We start from the raw sequence: 5,896 nt of genomic DNA on the forward strand, positions 1-5,896 counted from the left end.
CGGAATCGGGTAATCACCATATCACATATATTAAAGTCACTCACCGAGACAAGTCTGCAAAGCTTCACTAAGTCTCTAGCAATACTAATTTTAGTAATTCAAATGGTTCAAGACTTGTTGACCAAACGTCAACGGCGGGGTCCACACCCTAACAATTTAATCCGGAAGATCTTCACATCATAATCTAGATCCGTAACTTCCTAAGGTCCAAATTATGCTCAAAGAACAACACACTAAAATCTCATCGTGATACGACAGTCAGATCTCCGCCAATTGCTAGAATTAGGTGGCGGTTAACAACTAATTTTACTAACTTAGAAATCTAATTTGGGAAGATCCGTAAGTCGGATTCCCGATTTGTCAGTTCCAGTTATCCTCAAATATTATTTTCTATAACGCATTAAGGTTTGGTGACGATTCAACGGTCAGATCGTCGGTTCATATTTTGATTGAGTAATGTATCGTAATGAAACTAAGTTCAAACAATCAAATTACGTCATACGGATATCAAACATGAATTCAAGGCATCTAATTGGAATTTGAAAGACATCGTCAGCCCATTGGCCACGCGCCGCCGAGGGTGGCGGTCGGCCGCCCCGACTCTTCGGAAAATTCAACTATTTCCAAAATTACCAAATTTTACAGGAAAATAGATCTCAGTGAGTGGAGCAAGTTTCATACATGTGGCCAAGTCCAATTTGGCCGGAAAAAGCTCCAATTGCCCTCAAACCCATCGGAAAACCAAGAAATGGGTGTTCCTCGATTCATCGCCAAAAAAACTCTGATGCCCTAACCAACACTTGGGCCTTACTCTAGGGGTTGAGGGAAGTCTATTTGTAGTGGTGATCGATGGTAATCGTTGTCGAAATCACCGTAACATGAGAAAACTTGTCGGAAAACCGGCACTTTGTGGCTTCAACCTAGAAAAATGGAAAAGAAAAATGAAAATCTAACACTACAGGGATGTAGGAATCGTCAAGAGCTTTCCATGGACACCTAGATCACCAAAAATGGAAGTCGGATGAAGGCGATATGGCCGGGTCAAAAATGATCATTCGCGGGTAAAAAATGACCCAACTCAGGTCTCCCTCCTTTCCCCTCCTTGCTCTCTCTTCTGATTGGGCTGCTCGTCTCCCTTTCTCTCCCGCACTCTCTCCTTTCTTCCTTCTCCCTTGCTGCCACTTGGCATCTTCTAAACATTTATTTATTTATTTATTTCCCAACAACTAAAACGACTCTAATTTCTTCGTTATAACACCATTTCATGAACGGTTTTCGCCTACGCGTTCATGAGATCAAACTCTATTTGAAAATATAAATTATAACCTCAAAAGGTCTACGGAATTTAAATAATTAATTTCGAACTTCAACCCTCATAACTAGTTTAATTAAAACCTACATTCAAATAAATTAATATAAATTTCCGAAAAATAATATAAAATCTCAATAATACAATACGTAGATTATAACAGTAAAATCCAAGAACGGGATTTCACATTTTCTTTCCAAATATAGAAAGTTTGGAGTGTAGAATGAGATTTTTGGAGTACCAATAACAATTCCCTAAAGAAAAACACTTAAATGATTTCATTGGCTTCACGAATTTTTTTAAAGACGTTAGACATTGTTTCCTAAGAGATGTTATTGAGAATTTAAAAAAGTTGTATTGATGATTTAGGGTCTGCTTTTAAGATGGCTAAAAACATATCTGTGAAAATAAATTTGAAACCAATTTTTAGAGAAAATGCAAGTGAATCGTGAAAAAGCAATTGAAGTGTTTTTGGAACCTTGGAACATTTTGTTTGTTTCAAAAAAATGCTTTTAATGACAGTAAACTCAATCTTTTTATGGCCAAGTACGATAAACTCATTTAATCAATAGTGGAGGAATTTGGAAAACTTGAGGCTGAGGCGATTTCTTTCGAAAAATATTTGACTTGTTACATGTGAACTAACAAATTTTACACGTAATTTAAATGGCTTATTACGATCCTTTTGTTCTTTTCAAATAGAGAAATTCTCGAAGCAAGCAGTTGTCCATCCTATTCACCCAATATATCAGAGCAGATTATATATGTTAGCTAAACAATTTACGTGTGTATTAACTTCAAAATATGTCACGCATAAGCACGTGTGTTAAGAGTAATCTCAACTTCTTTCTTGATCCTCATGCATATGAATTATACATTACAGCAAAACAACACCAATACAAGCATTGCTACAATAAATTTATGTACGTAATATGATAACTCATTGTACTTTTGGGAGGTGTTGTGTTTTAATTGGCTATTTGTTTGAGTATTTTACTTGAGGAGTGGTTGCAGGCAGCAAATGAAAGTTTGTATTTCGTTGATTCTGTTACTTTTGTAAAGATTTTGAATTGCTAAAGATATCATCATCTTAAAGGTATAACATAAAAGTTGCTCTATCACTTGATAGATTAAATTAATCACACATATCATACATCACTAGGTGATAAACGAATGAATGGTTACCTGAACTGGACTCAGCAGTGGAACAACACCCTCCAATGCAGCATTCAAGGGAAGGAAGCCCCGAAACTTGTTTAAACTGCAAAGATGCAAATCAGTTTCATCGCGGACTTTTTATAAATGCCAACAAATCGGGATCTACTTCATCTTTAGACAATAAATTAACGATCAACTCCCCAGTTGATGCATCTGCAGAAAAACCCCTCCCTACCATTTCTTGAATAAGCCTCACCGCCCTTGATGTGTCGTTGTTATTGAAAAACCCCCGGATAATTGTGTTGTACGTGCAACCATCTGGAGAACAACCTCTCTCTTCCATTTCCCTTAGCAAGTTTTCTGCCTTACATGTTAGCCCCCCATTACAAAATCCACTAATCATTATATTATATGACCAGACATCAGGTTGAATTCCCTTTGATGACAAACTGCTAAAGAGATCCCATGCATATTCAACTTTTTCATCTCTGCACAAACCTTGAATAAGAGTATTGTAAGTTACAATATTGAAATCCAACTTCTTTCCCTCCATCTCTTCCAACAATTCAACTGCCTTGGGAAATTCTTGGTTTTTACAAAGGCCATCTAGTAAAATATTATACGTTTGAACATTTGGAAGTTGGCCTAAAGCTTGCATTTGAGAGAACAAGTTATGTGCATCTTGTATTCTTCCCAACTTGCAAAACCCATAAATAAGAGTGTTATAAGTAACCATATTTGGAAGAATTCCTCTATGAGACATTTCCAGAAAAAGCATCCAGGCATCATCCATCCTTTTAAGCTTACAATAGCCGTTTATCAATATGTTATAACTACGAGCATCAACCATGCAGCCTCTGCTAAGCATTACTTCAAAAACCTTTTTCGCCTCGTCCATTTCTCCTCGCATACAATACCCATCCATAAGAGAGCTGTAAGTAATCATACTAGGTTCGATATCTCTTTGAATCATCATTTTGACCACGCTCCTTGCTTCTTGGACCATCCCCTCTTTACAAAATGTATCAACCAAGACACTGAAGGTGCACACATTTGGAAAGATATGTTTACTCACCATTTCATTCAACAATCTTGTAGCTTCTTTCCAATCCTGTAATTTGCAAACTCCATGAATCAAAGAGGTATAGGTCATGACATCTGGGGCAATACCCTTACTCATCATTTCTGAGAAGAGGTTATGTGCATCAGCAACTAGAGTATCTTTGCAAAGACTGTCGATAATCATGCTATAAATAACTAGGTTAGGCTTGCAACCCCCTTCTTCCATCTTCCTAAGCAATTGGATTGCGGTAGTGTTGTTACCATTTGCGCAAAGGCCCTTTACTAGGGTACGGAGAGTAACCATATTCGGCTTACAATTACCATTGTCCAACATTTTATTGAAAAGTGTTGCTGCCTCAGCCACTCTATTCTGGAGAATAAAGCCGTTGATTAGAGTGGTGTAGGTCGTGATATCTGGTTCAAACCCCAATTTGAAGAAGTTTCCCAACACTGACAAACCAAACCTCATTTGGTGCAAATGGCAAAAGCAGTTAATGATAATACTTAGAGTATAAACATCAGGACAAATTCCTGAAACACCCATTTTATTATTCAACGAGATGACTGTCGAATAATGTTTCATCTTGGCAAGTTGAATCAAAATTTGGGTGAAAGGGACAACGGAAGGCAGAGGACGCCTTTGAAGCATTTCGTCGAACACATTGAGAGCATTCTCGAGATTAGTGACTTTCACAAGCTGACGCTGTTGGGTGTTTCTAGATTCGGTCGATGTAGAAGCCCGAGAGTGAAACAAAGCCAAGTAATTGTTGAAGTAAACAACAACAGAAGAAGATTGAACAAGACAAGGCATCATATCTCTGAGTTTTGAGTCTCAGTCTGGTGGTGCTGCTTCTGCTACCATAACCAACCTTTAAAGAAGAAGAAGAAGCAATCGTTGCCAGCATCATCTTCAGCGATTCAGCCTCCAAACCTGAGCTCCGCTATACAAAACACTTCAGCACACGAGAAAAACTTCGGTAGTGTTTGGTGGAGTGAAAAAGAGAGGAAGTCGGGAGAAGATTAAAAATAGTTATGTGGAGGTGGAGGTGTTTGGGTGGAACAAACTTTATTTATGTTGAAGCTGTGCATTATTTTTCAAGGGGTGTGATATCCACACAATCCATTTTACTTCTCACACACCTTTTTAATTTTCGGCCGTTGGATCGGATGAATTGAAGAAGATCAACGAACATAAATTATCAAGGAATGTGTGAGAAGTAAAATGAGATGTGTAGATAGCACACATTTTTTTCAATGCCATGTGGTTATTAATATTTAGAGTAAATTACATAAAATTATTTCAATTGTGAATTGAACTACAGTTTCATACCTTGTGTTTTAAATATTATAATTTCATACCTCATCTCATTTGTGTTGAAGCTTGCATGATTTTTCAATACCTTGTGGTTATTAATATTTACATTGCATTACAATTCCATAGTTTCATGCAACAAGAAAAACATTGAGTCTAAGTTGTGTTCAACGTCAGAGTTGTTAATTTATCCAGAGGATGGAGAAGGTCTTGAATATATAGTCTAAAAATTTGTAGATATTCAAGCATGGGTGCAAAAATTACTAGTTGATGCACAAAATCAATGAGACTTTGGAACAACTTAAAGTGTCAAGTTTGTGACCTTTGCAAGGTTGCTCCGGTCACCTAATGAGACTAATATGTAAAGAGATAAAGATAGGGAAACAAACACAATATGTACGTGGTTTACCCTAAGTTGGGCTACGTCCACGAGGTAGAGAAGTTCTAATTAACAATGAAGAGTCTACACAATAAATAGGTTCAAGTGTAATCATCATTAGTGACTTCTAAGGATGAATTTACATGCAATACTGGTATTAGGGATTAATTGTGGAAGAATGGTCTCCTTTTGTAGTTGAGGAGAGTCTCTGACTTTCGTCTGTGGTCGATGTGGGACTCTAGGAACTTTATTCTTATGTTGACACATGTCACGTTGCGATTGACCTCCTGGTTGAAGAGAAACTCTTGTGCTTCAGCAGTGGTGCCTCAACACGAATCCTTCAGTGGGTCTCTAAAGATATTGAGTTGATCAATGCTGGGTAGTTTTGGAATTGATGAAGTATGATGCAAACATTAATTATTATCGTTTAAATGCCTACTTCATCCACAAACTAGTTGTAAATTAGTATTCCTTGTACTATTATATCTGATAATACGCATAAGCTCTGATGAACTCAAGCATTTTTTATAGGGAGTTTTCATGAAAATGGCTTGAAATAAGTTTATTTTAACAAAAAATCATGCTATAACTTTATTTAATGAAAAATAATTAAATATTAATGAAAAACTCTTAAATTTTAATTTAAAAAAAAAAACACAAAAGAACTGAAATTTTA

At 36.6% G+C, this 5,896-nt stretch overlaps 1 pseudogene; it reads right to left on the reverse strand.

Moving 5' to 3' along the window:
- Positions 1–2,396: 2,396 nt before the first annotated feature.
- Positions 2,397–4,539, reverse strand: LOC126589607 (putative pentatricopeptide repeat-containing protein At1g12700, mitochondrial; annotated as a pseudogene).
- Between the last annotated feature and the right edge of the window lie 1,357 nt (positions 4,540–5,896).

The sequence above is a fragment of the Malus sylvestris genome, chromosome 11 (assembly GCF_916048215.2).
Source record: "Malus sylvestris chromosome 11, drMalSylv7.2, whole genome shotgun sequence".
NCBI classification, from domain to species: domain Eukaryota; kingdom Viridiplantae; phylum Streptophyta; class Magnoliopsida; order Rosales; family Rosaceae; genus Malus; species Malus sylvestris.